The sequence below is a fragment of the Helianthus annuus genome, chromosome 1 (assembly GCF_002127325.2).
Source record: "Helianthus annuus cultivar XRQ/B chromosome 1, HanXRQr2.0-SUNRISE, whole genome shotgun sequence".
Lineage (NCBI taxonomy): Eukaryota > Viridiplantae > Streptophyta > Magnoliopsida > Asterales > Asteraceae > Helianthus > Helianthus annuus.
In genome coordinates this window covers 96,322,402-96,339,014 of record NC_035433.2, presented here as the reverse complement: position 1 = coordinate 96,339,014, position 16,613 = coordinate 96,322,402, and positions in this window count along the sequence as shown.

Genomic DNA, 16,613 nt, shown 5'->3' with positions numbered 1-16,613 from the left:
TGACAATCAAACGGGTCTTCTATTGATTATCCAACTTGCAGTTTACCATCAATTCAAGACCTCACAACCTCACAGCCACTATCTGTGATCTTGCTCAAGAACCCTAATTTCGAATTCTTACTCTCTCTCTATGTTTTCTCTCTCTAAAGTTTTCTAACTTCTAAAACCCTAATCACAAAAACATGTTTATATACCACATGTTTGTGAACTGGGCTTCCTACATGGACTAGGCCATTTTCCAAGCCCATTACAATAATAAACTCACTAACCAATAAGCTAAGCCCAATACAAAATATCCAAAGACTAAATAATCAAACTATTAAGCTGTTCTCACAGAATATGCACCAACAGACTTCCCCTTGACAATAGCTTCATAGTGTAACTTTGTCTTTAAACATCCTGTGTTCTTTTGGTCTTTGGATAGCGTCAGCTACACAGCTTCTGACATCAACAGACTCCCCCTTAGCTGATGCTTTCAATCTTTAAAACTTTAATTCCTTTGTAGATCAGTTAGCTAGCAATCCTTGGTTAAGCAAGTAAGCTCAAACTCTTCCATATCTCTTTCTCTGCAATGTAGTAGAAGGATCCTACCATGCATCTTCACACGTTCTTTACTTCACTCTCAATCTGCACTTTACTTGTACTATGCACTTCATTTTGATAACTACATCAATCAGTTTAGAAACACAAGCAAGTATCTCGAAAAACCATTAGTCTTTTTCACATTTAAAGATAAACCAATATTTTATCATATCATGCAAAAACAACTACCTGTCAGTTCAAAATGGAAGTCTTTTAAAAAGAAAATATTTTTTGGTATTTTTGATATTTTTCAAAACAAACTAACAAACTAAACTAAACTCAAAAATATTTACAATTTCATCTTTTTGTGAGAATCATGTGTAAGAAGATCATATCAACAAAATCAAACTGTTTCACACTTGCAGTTAATTCTTTATTTATTTTCCGTGAAAAGCAGTCCAAGACGATTACCAGTATGTTTGTCCACTTAAACAAAATGCATGAACATTTCAAGTACCATTACCGTATGATACGTTAAGCTAATTTTATTATACTGAAATACTAGTGTGTCCCACTTCAGGTTATACCCCCGCGATCAAGGTATGCACAAAAATTCATCGTAGTAGGTGAGTATACTGAATTCATCCGTTTTATTTTTCAACGATAGATAATTGGTGAACAGGTCAGTACTTCCGTACAGCAAAGAGACCAAAATATCTTATCGAGGGCTAAGACAGATACCATTTTTTGGTACGATTTATGCTTTTTGCATTTTTTTTAATGACTCTCTATGAGAGCTTCTTCATTTATGGGATTTGGCATTTATTGCTCTTTTAAGATATCTGGGTGTGTCTAGGTCAGCATGTATCTGGATGCAGCAGAAGGACACCCCTGATATCCCCAGATGAAATAACAGTATAAAGACCCAAAACCTCAGATTTTGGCAATCTATCAACGCAAGATTTAAGGTCATTAAACCATACACCACTGATGTGTTCCCCACTCATATTCAGTTCATTTATGTTTATATCACATTGGTAAGTTGATTATTTCATGCTTTTGTCTATTGGTACATCATATAATGAAGCTGCTATCACACTTAAGCAATTTAATTTATTTCCAGTGTGACAGTCTAACTTGCCGATGTACTATCATTTCTCCTTTTCACACAGTGAAAACTCATTTTTATTTTCTATTTTTTTATGTTTTTGATTTTTTTAATGTTTTTGTATTTTAAAAAAAATTTAATTTATAACTTACTCCCCCTAAACACACGCACTAACTAAACTCTTTTTGGCTTAGGGAAATTTCTCCCCCTAAATTTTTGTTTTTATGGAGCAAGTTTCAAACACAAACAGACTCCCACTTTAGTCTGACAATAAGTTTTTCACCAATAAATCATCAATCAATCACTAAAGTAAATAGTTAGTTACCAATTTTAACCTACTATTCACCTCAGACAATTTACAGGAACAACCACTGTCGAACACATCAACAGTCCTTCTTGGTCATCCTGCACATTCTCAACAACTCAGTTAGACTTAACAACCCAAACCTGACCGGTTTTGGGTCGACCATGTAAATCTACATAAGATGCTTCTAACCAATATCCATCACACCTTACTTGTGTCTTGGATGTTGTACTTGTTGTTGAACAAGATTTATAACTTCCACTAGGTCTTTGATCATGAGAGTTCCAATAAAATCTCTGATTTTCTGACCTTTGAAAATTATTATCTTGATACCTTCTTCTCCCATTACCAAACCATGAATTTTAAAGAATTTTGGATGTTGTCGAACATTTGAGTTACTAAAACCCCTATGTTCATTTCTTCTTTGAAAATTTCGATTACCCAAACTCTGGTATCGATTTTGATATCCAAAATTTCTACTTTGACTTTGAAACCGATTTGATTTACCATTAAAATGACTAAATTGTGTAGAATTGCTTCTTGGTCTATCAAATCATCCTGCTGTTGAAGTTTTAGATTGAAATCTTGGTTCATTATACTGACAATGTGGTTGCACATTATTATTTAAACCAACCCTATTCCTATCCTTAACTTCATCAACTTTTTGCTTATTTTTCTTCAAAGGACAACAACTTGCCACGTGCCCTTTGTTGTGACATTTAAAACAAGATTTTGTCTTATAATTTCTCTTTTTCTTAAATCTCTTTTTAAATGTTTACTTCTTTTCCTCTTCAGTATCCTCATCCGATCTATGAGGTGTACTGTTAAACACTACAGATTCTTTCAAAGATTCTGGACTACTTGGCAAGTCCACAGCTATCGGATCACTACAGCTGGTGTAGTAGGCACAAAATCAGTTAACTCATTCTCATTAGGCAGAAAAGAATAGTCTTGATTTTTAGAAGATGAGGCTTTACTAAACCCCAAACCCTTTTTATCATTACTCTTTTTCAAACTTTTTTGAATTTGAGTCCTAACTAATGAAGATTTTCCAAATTTGTCTAACCTTCCTTTAAGTTCAACAATTTGGTCTTGTGCAATGGCCAATTCCCTGCACTTTTCAGAAAATTCGTTAGTTTTATCCTTTACAGTTTCACGAGCCAAATCAATGATCTGTAACAGCTCATTGACTTTGCTTGTTAAACTGCTGATTTCTTGTTCATTTGATTTGAGTTTATCTAAACAATTTGACTCTCGTTTAATCAAAAGAACATTTGACTCTTTTAATTTTTGCAATTCAGCTAACTGAATTTTGTTTTGCTCCGATAGTCTGTCAACTTTTCCCTGTAGTTCAGTGCAATTATGACACGTATGACTTACAGGTTCTGATGTTACCTTCACCTCTGTTGTAAGTTCATTCACACCATTCATGCACTTTGAAACTTCTGCAGCCATCTTCTCAACAGCTTTCTTCTTCTCTTCTACCACAACATCTGCATTTCCCTGATATCGCTTTTCTAATGCATTCCACATATCCTTTGAATTAGTGTACTTCGTAAAGGTATGCTTGATGCCATCAGGTAAGGACATTTTAATTGCAGCTAAAGCTTTCTTCTCAGCATCAACCACCTGCCTCTCAGATTCATCCATCTTCTCAAAAGACATCACTATAACCCTTCCTTCAATACGACGCGTAGGAGCAATATATCCATCTATCATACAATACCACATTCTGGTATCTTCACTCTTCACAACCGATTCAAACTCCTCCTTCCAGACAGCATATTCTTTAACGTTTCTCAGCTTTGGCCAATTCTTAATAGTCTCACTGACCTTATCCATTTTTTTTGTCCTAAAAATCCAACGAACCCAACTGTGCAAACGGTTTAGTCAAATGAGCTACGGATCACTTTCTATTCACGAAAAAGTTAATTTCTCTATACGTATCTAATTCCTCGACGAAATTAAATACTCCACCTTTTAATTCCTCTAGCTAATTTTGCTGGCAAACCAAGTTAATTATGCTAGGTCACGCTAATTATGCTGGCAAACCAAGTTAATTATGCTGGTAGAGTAATTATAATTATGCTGGTAGAGTAGATATAATTATGCTGACTTTTTAAATTCGCTGGAACAAATTCGCTGATTAATTCCTCTGATAACTTAAATTCGCTGGGCAATTCCTCTGATCAATTAAATAAACTGGGTAATTCCTTTGATCAACTAAATTCGCTGGGTAATTATGCTGCCTTAATTTCGCTGGTTAATTATGCTAGCTGATCAAATTCGCTGGTAAATAATTTCGCTAGCACGACGTCTAGTAACTTCGCCGATCACCGTAATAATGTCGCTGAGGACAATTAAAACGGTCACCAAAGTCGCCTTTGGATTCTAATTTCGCCGGTCACCGATGTTAAATTTACTGGATCAGATAATTCCTCTGATTTGTCAGCGGAATTGTTAATTATGCTGGCAAATTTAGGAAACTCAATATGTTTGAAATTTCTAAAGATTTTCCAGATTCTTCTAACAGTTTCCTGCAAAATTAAACACCAAATCAACCGAAATTTTGATAAAAATTTGAAGAACACAACGAAGAACAAGAAGAACACGAAGAACAAATCTTCAAATCTTCAAGTTTTTCTTCAAATCTTCAAGTTTTTCTTCAAAATCTTCAACTTTCCTGCAACCAAAACACTAAAAACAGCAAAATTAAATACCCAATAAGATCAAAATACCCTAGAATTTTCGAAAATCTCAAGAACAATATCCAAAAAATTCGAAAATCCTTCAAAACCCTAGTTTTCTGCAGCAGCCAATTCTGAACCGAGCTTCTTCAAGAGCCTAATGCTCTGATACCAATTGTAGGTCCCCTTGAGTCGTATGGATCGTCACAGAATTGTCAATCCAATCTAGAGTGCGGAATCCCCTAGATCAGAATATCACAGAAACGAGTAGAAAACAGAATTCACAATCAAACGGGTCTTCTATTGATTATCCAACTTGCAGTTTACAATCAATTCAAGACCTCACAACCTCACAGCCACTATCTGTGATCTTGCTCAAGAACCCTAATTTCGAATTCTTACTCTCTCTCTATGTTTTCTCTCTCTAAAATTTTCTAACTTCTAAAACCCTAATCACAAAAACATGTTTATATACCACATGTTTGTGAACAGGGCTTCCTACATGGACTAGGCCATTTTCCAAGCCCATTACAATAATAAACTCACTAACCAATAAGCTAAGCCTAATACAAAATATCCAAAGACTAAATAATCAAACTATTAAGCTGTTGTCACAGAATATGCACCAACAGATGATGGGGGTGTCCCCCCCCAGGTGAGGTGCGGCATCAGAAAGACCGCGGGTATGATAATTTATATCGATCATACATCTATACCCAAGCCAACGCTGCTTCTGCTAGTCATCAGATTGCTCGAGAATGGCGCACAATGTATCTTGAGCGCTCTGCTTGGGAAAGACATCACGAGCGCTTGGCTGATGAGGCCAAACTTTTTGAGCAGGCGCAGGTTAAACTTCAAGAAGAAAGGGTTGCCTTTGACAAGGAGAAGAAATCGGAGGAATGGGGCCTCCAAGGCTTAAAAAAGAAACTCCAGGCTAGCGAGGATACCCTTGTTGATGAACGTCGTAAATGACACGAGGCCTGTGAGAATGAAAACAAGAAGATGTTTGCTACGCGTACTAAGATTACAAACCTTGAAGCGCATGTCAAAGAGTTGAAGAAGTCTGAGGTAGGTTATAAGGAGAAGTATGAAGAGGCCAAGTCGCACAGAGAGCGCGTTGAGGTCCTTCAGGCTAGCCCCCTTTCTGCTGTTATAGATAACTAAGTTGAAGAAAATTTCTAACTTGTTTCTGTCTTCTTCAAAAAAGTTGTAGGTTGACTTGTCTGCCCAAATCATCAGCAAGGATAGGGATTTGGCAGGCAAAGATGCTGAAATTGTTGAACTGAACCGCTGCCTGCGCGAGGCACAAGAGGGTTTAGAAGCAGAGCGGCAGAAGAATGAGTCCATGGAGATTGACCTTATAGCAGAAAAAGTTAAAGCTGATACCGCGGAAGAGGCGCACAAGGTGAGCCTAGCGGCCTTGAACGTGGCACAAGAAAACCATGCTAAGGTGCAATCAACAGTAGAGCCTCTGATCTCTGACTTGTGATGGATGCAGCATCATGGGTTTGCGCATGTAGCTGTTTTTTTTCTTTTTCCATTGTCTAGATTTTTTGAACTTTTCCTTATGTTTTTCCATTTATTGCACAGATTGCCAATTCGATTCTGAATGCTATGGAGCTTAACAAAGCTGTAGTTGCGCTCACGATGGCTGCGCGAGAGACAGGCCATCGATTAGGTTATGTGGAATGTGCTGCGTACGTTGAAGAATCACTTCAAAAACACTTTGGCACCCGTCATTGTTCCGTGAATGACCAGGCAGAGGAAGGATTGCTCAGAGCCGAAGAAAATTATGATAACCTTTCCTTGCCTGTTATGGATCTGGTTACTGAGACTTTGAAACATGATGATTACGTTTCGCGCTTAAAGTCTAACTTCGAGCCTCCAGAAACAGTCCAGTTGACGGATGATGAAGAAGAAGTTAATGACGATGGTGCAGAATGAAGTTGAAGATAGTTAGGCTGTGATGCCTTGTAACTTTTTAACGTTTATTTGGTTGTAATCACCGCGCGTCTGCGCTTTATGAATGAAATTAAGTTAACCCTTTACTTTTTGTCAAGGTTATAATTATTACATTTTTTTAGGAACTTTGTTTAAGTTAGCATGAAAGAATGTAAGTGTGGCTCATGTTGAATATTGTTGGCCGGTTCCACGCTGTGATCACGGGAACATTGGAGGCTTAGCTCATGAGCTCGTAATTTACTGAAGTGTTTTCGCGCTAATCAAAAGTTTAACATGCATTTGTAACTTGAAATAAACAAAAAAATAACCAGGAAATAAAATGTAAACAACTCTTTGCATTAATGATTCATAAGGCACATGGCCACAGTTTACATGAAAGGTTGTGTTACATGGCAGCTGTTGCGCGTTCCAAGTTCGTGGGATAATATGACCGTCCAAGGTGCGAAGCTTGTATGCACCTTTGCCTAACACTTTGTGGACAAGGTAAGGACCTTCCCACTTAGGTGCTAGTTTTCCAGGGCGTTCGGCATTGGAGGCCTCATTATCCCGGAACACATATTCTCCTGGGTTGTACGTACAGATGCGCACCCATGCATTGTAGTACTTCTCCAGTTGTGACTTGTACTTGGCCTCTTTAATAGTTGCGTTCTCGTGCCGTTCTTCAAGTAGGTCCAAGTCAAGCCGGCGCTCCTCCTCGTTGTTGATTGCGTTAACAGCCGTTAAGCGTGGAGAGAGGAGGCCAATTTCAGCCAGGATGACTGTTGGACCCAGATAAAGATACTCAAAGACTTAATATGGCAAATAGATTTCAACAAATAGGAAAATATTGTGTGGAACTAGAAATCAAACTTTCAAGAAACAACTTACAGAATTTTCATGTATATTAATGACTTTGTAAAAACAAGGTTATTGACTGTTACAAAATGAATGCTTAAAGAATTCTGTGCAAAGGGTAATAGAGTCTGTGGTGTGTGTATTAAATGCTTAGCTTAACTCATTTAACCTTCTGGGTTGACATCTCTATTTATAGAGAGTCTGGATCATGAATAAACATTTGTTTATTCATGCACTTGCTCTACACAAAGTGACTTTTTGGCATATTCATTGAATCGGTTATTGCTAACTTGCTACTTTTGAGTTGTGTTAGGGCTTATCTCCAAGACAAGTTGGTCCACCAGAATTTCTAGTGACCAGCTTACTAGAATTCTGATGAAATTGATCATCGGAAATTCTGATGATCAGACTTACCAGTTTCTGAGACCTTCATCAGAATGGTCTTGCCTGATTGTCTTCTTTGTCTTGATCACTTCCTGATACTTAGTTGAAGATGTGTCTTTCATTTCTTCTTGTCACGTTATCATGTAGGCACCCTTTTAGTGATATTCCTTGACTGTATCTGTCACACCCTCAAAATACCAGCTAGGGAAATGTCCCTGTTAGGCGTGTGATGTACCAGGATCCAAGCCACCAATCATGTTGAACTCATAATAATTATTCCAAATAAAACTTTCATTTATTATTGATAGAAGTGTTACAAAACATTATTTAACGTTCAGCGGAAGCATAATACATTAGTTAAGAAATTCATAAACCAAGTGTGTGAAAGCCATTAAATTCGTCTCGCATTTCCATGTATCTCGACCCATGACCACTCCAGCGTCCCAGACAGCAAGTTCCAACAATATGCACCTAAAGGCCCGCAAGGCATGTAACAACGAGTCAACAACAAAGTTGAGTGAGTCCACAGTTGATGTTCATTTTAAAGTTGTTCCAAAACCGTAAGTTCATTCGTAAACCATGAGTTAACCAATCCCTTGTTTCCCAAACCATAACCAGTGGGGGCTACCCCATGTTGTAAACCACTAGACTAGTTATATATATATTGGCGTCCTTCCCAACCGAGGACGGAGGTACGTATTCTACCCATCCGAGAATACGCAGGTTAAATATAGTGGTCCTTCCCAATCTGAGGACGGAGGTACGTATTCTTCCCAATCCGAGAATACGCGGGTTAAATGTAGTCGTCCTTCCCAATCCGAGGACGGAGGTACGTATTCTTCCCAATCCGAGAATACGCAGGTTTAGTGTAGGCGTCCTTCCCAACCCGAGGACGGAGGTACGTATTTTTCCCAATCCGAGAATACGCAGGATTAAATGTAGTCTATTAGTGGTGAATATACAGGTTTCATCTTAGCTTCTTAATCCCATTCCCAACCCACCGGGAATCCCATGCCTTAAGAGTGTGAACTCACCTTGGTTTGCTCGGCAGATAAGCATCTGTCCTAAGTTGGTCAACCACATCCTATTATGGTCACCACTCGTTAGGACGGTAAACAAGTAATCATGTATAAGCCACACATATTTGTCAATTAGTGTACAAGTAGTAATAATTAATTGTACTAAACATGTACACATATCACCATAGCAGTAACAATTAAACATGTATACAATTAACAGTAATTAAGCCCAATACATTAGTCTGTGCGGACCATTTGTCAGTATGCGGCCCACATGAAATGGGCTTGTGTGGTCCAAAAGCAGGTGAGGCCCAAAAGAATCAAGTGGTTTGAATGCATTAAAAGGAAATAGAGTAGTGTACATTCGGGGATCATTTGTGCGATCGGATCAAAAGTGTGCGATGTAGACAACATTGTGCGATTGAAAGTGTAGTGGGTGCATGTGCATGTTCCAATGTTTTTTAGACAATTGTGCGACCAGTAGATTCATGAAACAATTAGTGGGGCCAATCATTCAATGTGTGGGCGTCAATTAACATGCATTCCTTTCAATCTTACAAATCAAACAGAAAGAGACAAGATAGCTATCACATGATTTCAAATCAAGGAACCTCCTAGTGCTTGTACACTATGCATGCATACTTGTACATTTCCATAACAACTCATCTTCAACAATTTGAATGCACGGACCCAGATCATATATTATGCACATTAAATCATATATCTTCTTGACCACTAACAACAACTAATAAGGAAAAATTATCATCATCTTTCAATTGCATAAACAAACAAACAGCAACATCATTCTTTATCAAATAGTAAACATCATAAAAATTCCTCATATCATTTTATCTTTTCAAATTATCACAAACATGAAGAATCACATAGCAAATTACCAATCATACTAAAACCTCCTATCATTTAGACAGATTCAGATTTATAGTTGTACACTAACTGAGGCTCACAAAATGCACATAGTAATCAGCATCATTTAAAAATCTTGCAACCATATTCCTTTCAACAGTTTTAATAAATTATTTGAACCTTATGCATTCATAAATTAAACCAATAGCCAACATTTATAAAAGATCCAAAAACATAAAACACAAGGATGCAAACAGTGGCTTACTACTGACTGAGGAATCACGAGTGCCTGCTGCTGCTAACACGGAGATGACTCGGAGTGTTGCCGTAGCTCGGTTGCCGGTAGTAGTGGCTTTGTCGTCAAACGCTACCGCTGGTCTCTGAACCGTCATTAGACGTCACCACTGCTCGGCAGTGGGTTCGCTGCCGTCGCATGGCCATCATCACCATCTTCAGCGACCTATGCTATATTCTCGGCTGTCATCCTCTTCATCGGAGAGCTACGCCACCGCTGAAGCTTCAAGTCCGAACCTCCGAACTTCCGGTGATAATGCTGCTACTGCTAATGATGATGTCGGTACCCAACACCGCCACCATGCATGGTGGTGGTCTGTCGTGTTCACAAGGATAGAGAGAGAAAGAAGAGTGTGAGTATGTTGATGTAGAGAGGAAAGGATGTGGGTTCAAGAAGAATAGGGGTCGGAGGGTGTTGCCGAATAGGGGACGGGACGCCGGAAGTCTCGACTCCGGTCGCGGGACACTATGATCGAGAGAGAATGAGGGTGAAGTGTGCAGCTGAGGGTTTGTTTAGGGATCCAGGTTTTGAATCAAAGAGGGTGAATGTTTATAAGAGTGTTTAAATGGGTAGGGTTTAGGTTTAGGTTAGTTGGGTTGGGCCTAGTGCAAGTGTATGGTTTTCAAATTAAGTGTCTAGCTTAAACCAACAGGTCCGATTAAAATTAACTAGATGTGTAATTAAATAAATCGTTCGTCGTGTGCTATTATTATCCGATAAACAAATAATAATAATAATAATAATAATAATAATAATAATAATAATAATAATAATAATAATAATAATAATAACAACAACAACAACAACAACGTCTTCCAAATAAAAAGAAAGAAAAAGGGGGTATAATAATAATAATAATAATAATAATAATAATAATAATAATAATAATAATAATAATAATAGATTACTCCTCTCGATGATCACAGTCGAGAGTACGGGTTGTCACATTCTCCCCATGTTACAAAAATTTCGTCCTCGAAATTTAAGCTAAGATATACGATTCGTTACACGTAAATACACGTAGTTTCACACAAGTTCACGAAACGAATCATGCAAAGCACCTAGCACATAAAGTCGCGTATCAAACAAGGTCACATAGCATGTAAAATAATGTTGCATGTAAAATCATGTTGCATGTAAATTCATATAATTCTCATAACATGAAAATTTTCACATAGTTTATTCTTATTTCACATAGCAGGGAATATTATATAAGTTATATCTATTTTCCTCACGAACACTGTGTCGCGATTGTATGTGAAATTTTTGGGATACCTGTTTCATCTGAATTTGAGCACAACGCCTAAGTGAATATATAAGTTAACAAAGTTAACGGGGTTTGTGTTCACCCTGTGATGGTCGGGTGTTATATCATCCCCTACTTGAAAGAATTTTCGTCCCGAAAATTGTTCTAAAACGATGGCTTGAAATGAGTTCCGACGAACTCGATCTATAGATACCTTACAACGCTTGGGGGGGGGGGGGGTTGGTCACACCCGGTTCCTCAATGAAGTGATAAAGTTGAGTTTATCAACTAACTATCGAAATTAAACCAATATATATTTTTTACTATATATTCCTCCAGGAATATTAGTTTGAAAAGTATTTATTCCCAATCCAAGGAGAGAAGTATTCCAATCTAAAATTTTAAGGCAGTCCCCATCCAGGGGTAGTAGTGGTTCCAAATACCCGGGAATATGTACTTTTATAAGGACGCGCGTGTAGCCTCAAGCTAGGGGTACCGTATGTATTTCCAAAACCGGGGAAATAGGGCGTTGTCCCAAACTATGGACACATGCCTTTAGTAAAAGTTGTTAACTCACTTTAAGGTGCACGCTGTAACAAAGTCTTGCGTCGACGACGCGAACTAGTATAGTTGGCAAACAATCACCAAAACACTCATAATAATGGTTGCATGTCCTGAGTGGTAGTACTAGTGGATGGTTGTTTCTCATAAGGTTGAGTTCCATCAGTACTGTAAATGAGGTAGGTGTTGTTTCCACCGTGGACAAAATCGGTAGCACATGCCTGCAGCATGTCTTCAGGAGTTTGTTTGGTTCGACCATTCGTTCATGGGTGTTAAGTAGTGCTCATGCATGATTGTGAGCCGAAGGATTTGTGCATGCCTTGCCACAAATCTGACGTGAAACGTAAGTCATATCTAGAGACAATGGGAGTCGGGCGCCCTGCGCCTAGTAGCTAATTCCTTCAAGTTGATGTTTGCAAGATTTGAAAACTTGTCGGTTTTCTTGACCATGAGAAAACGTTCAGTTTTAGTCAGGTGATTACATCACTACTCAACCGATGCCATTTACTGATTTAGCTCTTTCGAAACCAGGGTACACGAGAGCCCTTGTGATCGGTCTAAGTAACGCATTCTGTACCGTCCAAGTAATGCCTCCAAGTAGATCCAAAGACCACGGTTTCCACCGCTGGTTGTGTGTTGTGCAGTTCCTATTTGTACGTAAGTCATCACTCTCTCGCGTTGCGTCGGTGTGTAACTGAGACTCTGATTCGGACCATCATGGTATACCACTGAATCACCCGCACCCTCGGTTAAAGACGATGCTTAGTGCATTGCAGAGTTGGAATTCGAAAGCTGAAAAGACGTCCTCCTATTTCGTCTTTCCCAAACACAGCACCCTGCTGTACTAAAGAGATCTAAGCTGTGCGACCTTCGAAAATCCTGTGAGTAAGCTGCGATAGTATTTAGCGAAACCAAGGAATTGCTACATCCCCTAAGGGAATCTTTGGTGTCGATCAGTTTCTAACAAGAAGCATCCTAGCGAGATCCACGTGTATTCCCACTCCATTGGTTACATGATCAAAAAGCATCTCTCGAATCTAGATGTGACATTTAACAAGACTTCGCACGTAAAGGCTCCTCCCACAGGAGCGCTAAAATAGGATACATATGCCACCCATGGTGTTCCTTTCTCCTGGTCATGATTCAGAACGTCATCAACAAATACGGTCGATTCATGTAATCCCTGAAGCTGCTGGTGTGTCGATCAACTCAATGATCATAGTGTACAAAGTTGAAATGGCTGCATTATGATGCGTGTGTAGTGTAATATATTTTTATAATATAATTAAGCCCTTTTTTTACACCTTTAGCCAAGTTTTAAATTTATAAAACACGATATTTACTAACACTAAACACACATATGGGCAAGTGCACCCATCGTAGACGTAGTATAGTGTTGGTAAGATACCGAGTTCGTCCAAGGACACAAGAGCTTTTAATACCGGTTTATCCTCAACGTCTAATCAAATCAAAAAGTGAGAAAAATGTTTTTAAACTAAGAAAATAAAAATTAACTAAATGCTGAAAAATAAAATAAAAATAAAAACAGATAGACAAGATGAATCACTTGGATCCGACTCGTGTGTTAGTATAACCTTTGATTATTTTCGCACTTTTGCACTTGTTTAAGAGATTATCTTAGTTATTGTAGTAGGCCCCTCTTTTGAAGGCGACGTTACCCTCAACCCAGTAGTTTGAGTCAGCAACGATACAATCCTAAAGGGCTGGATTATTGGAAGATAATGAATTAAGTTATTAATGCAAATTATGGTAGGCCCCGCTTTTGGCGGTGACGTTACCCTCGACTAAGTAGTCTGAGTCAGCAGGGATACAGTCCTAAATAGCCGGGTTATAGTATTAATAGTAGTTAACTTATGAGGGGGTCAAATAGTTTGGATCCCCGCCATCCAATACCTATGGGCATTGAAGGAGATCCTACTAAATTTGACCCAGGTCCCTTGCAGGACCTCTAAACGCTGAACAAGGGCAAGACCCTTACCAAACCGTTCCCTTAACCCCCGACCAGGTAGCCAACATACCTCCATATAGACCGTGGAGATATGAATGGTGAAAATCTTTTATTTTATATAGACAGTAAAATAATGCCAAGACACCACGGACAAACGATAAGGAAAGATCACCTTCAAGATAAGCAACTAGTTATTAAAGTCATTAATACAAAACCAAATAAAAAGTGCAAAAGATTAAAAATAAAAAGTATTATACTAAACACTTGTCTTCACCAAGTGATGTAAGAGACTTAGGCAAACATGGCCTTGATTGTCAAGAACTCTTACTATCAATCTTGGATCCCGAGACGACTCACACACTCTACGATGGACAATGGATGATGGTGGTGGATGATGGTGTTATGGTGGTGGTGGGTGGTGGATGAAGTGTGAGAGAGGTGGTGTGCCAAGGGATGGATTGGAATGAAGCCAAGCACTCCTATTTATAGGCTGAACAGAAGGCTGGGCACGGCCCCGTGTCCGCTGGACACGCCCCCGTGCCCGTCTGACACTCTCTCTCCTCATTAATTGTAATTCGCAATTACAATTAATGCGCCTGCTGTACTTTCGCCACGCCCCCGTGCTCACTGGACACGACCCCGTGGTGGGCAATAGAAGCTTCTACAGGTTTGTCTTTTCTGCTGCTTCTTGGGCACGGCCCCGTGCTGGCTGAGCACGGGGCGTGTTCAGGCTTCTGTTTTCTCTTCTTTGCTTGGGAGGATGCCGTTGAGGGTTCGGGCAGTCTACTTTTATCCCTTTTCTTGTATTTATGCTAGAATTAGCTGTCTTTTTGCTTCTTTTGTGAATTTGAGCTCATTTCATCCTGAAAATACAAAAGGAAGACAAAAACACTCTTTTTCCAACATTAGTACTTAAAAAGGGTTAGTTTTTTGCCTTAATTGATGTAATTTATATGTTGCATTTTACACACATCAAATACCCCCACACTTGAACTTTTGCTTGTCCTCAAGCAAAACTCTTTTAAATGTGGCTTTCACTCCCAAATGGAATGGGTAGAAGAGAAGGTTTTTGGCTTGTCATAGAGTGCCGGGAATCCAAGATCTTTTTGGGTTTTATTTTTATTTATTTACAATCCTATTCATTATGATTTATTTAGAATGTTTCATAGGATAAATTACTTATTTGGGCATAACATGCCTTTTTAAAATTTTATTTATATACAAGTTCACATACCTCACGGGATAAATCACTCAACACTCGGCCGAAGGTGTATTTTTTTAGTGAATCACTCGAGAGCAGCATGGAACTTACGCCTTCCATAGGCTTGCGAAGCAATCAATCCTCCTCCTTTTTAACTTTATACCTTTGTAAATATCAAGAGGACTTTTTGGGTGAAGGGTTAGGCTTGGGCTAAAGGTGGGTGGTCGGGTTAGTGGTTAGTAAAAGGGCGAAAAGCGTAAAAAGCGTCGGTTTTCGTAACACAATTTTTAGTGACTTTTTATTTTGAAGTATTTCTCCAAACAAGCTTTTGTTTGTATAGCTTTGTTTGTTTTTAACTTCATCATCATATAATTTTTTTTTTGATCAGTCACATAAAAGAACGAGCTTGCGAAAAACCGAGCTTGTTACTAAAATAAAGGGTGAAAAATAAAAAGGGTTTTTCGGTGGGTAAAAAGGGTTTAGGGTAAAGAAACAAAAGGTTTAGGCTCAAAGGGGTTAACTAGGGGGATTTTGGGTAGGTGGTAAAAAAAATGAAAAATAATGGTGTAGAAAGAAAAATGGTTAGTCCTAATGCCTCCATCATTTACTTACTTGGGTTTAAGTTGGTAAGGACCGGGAATGAATCGTCGTGGCAAGTTCTAGAGTTGTAAGAACCAAGCGGCTATTCACACAAGAAACGAAAAATGAGCATTTTGTCTAAAGATGTAAATTTGTATGCTCAATAAAGGCTCAAAACTCACTTTTGTGGGAATGGGTTTTTAATGTGATCAAGTATATATAATCAAATTTTAACTAGACTTGTTATGCCGTTTCATAATTTTCTTATGTTGGTTCTTGTTATCACGACGCTTTCGGTTGTAAATTTTATAAAAATATAACCTTATTAATCTTGTGATTCCCAACTTAAACTTTAGACAAGTAAGAAAAAATGAAAATTTTTGAAAAAATTTGGGGTGTTTAGCGGTTCCAATTGAGTTTTGTGTAAGGCTTGTTGTTAGGACTTGCAAAATTTCAAAGTGTTAGCTTCCCCCCCACACTTAAATTACACATTGTCCTCAATGTGTCCCAAAAATAAATTTTTAGGTTGATTGGATGTGTAATGTGGTGTTATAAAGCAAAGATTTATGTTACTGGTAGTCTGGTCAGGTGCCAGTAACAGAAATTAAAGAAATGAGACAGAAGCCTGGACACGGGGGCGTGTCTGGTGAACACGGCCCGTGTCCAGTTACCTGAACTGGGCTATTTTTCTGCAGGTGGCTCAGCACGGGGCCGTGTTGGTTGAGCACGGCCCGTGTTGAGCCTTCTGTAAAGGAAATTTGTGTCGGGTTGCTCCGTTCTTTGTGCATGGGGCCATTTTTTCTCGTTCCCTTTTTTCATCCATTACCACCACGAGTGTGTTTTATTTGTTATAAATCATCAAACCTTTAGAAACCATCATTTCATTGCAAACATAAAGAGATATTACATAAAACTAAATACATAAATATTAAACCATGGAGTTCTAGCCCTATGTCTTATTTTAATTAGCAAAATTTCCAAGAGCTACTAATCTTGGTTAGATAAGGCTTTTTTTTTAAAACTCCTTTTTCCGGGTGTGGCCCTCTTCATATGTCGGCGAGCCACTCCTCTACTTCTC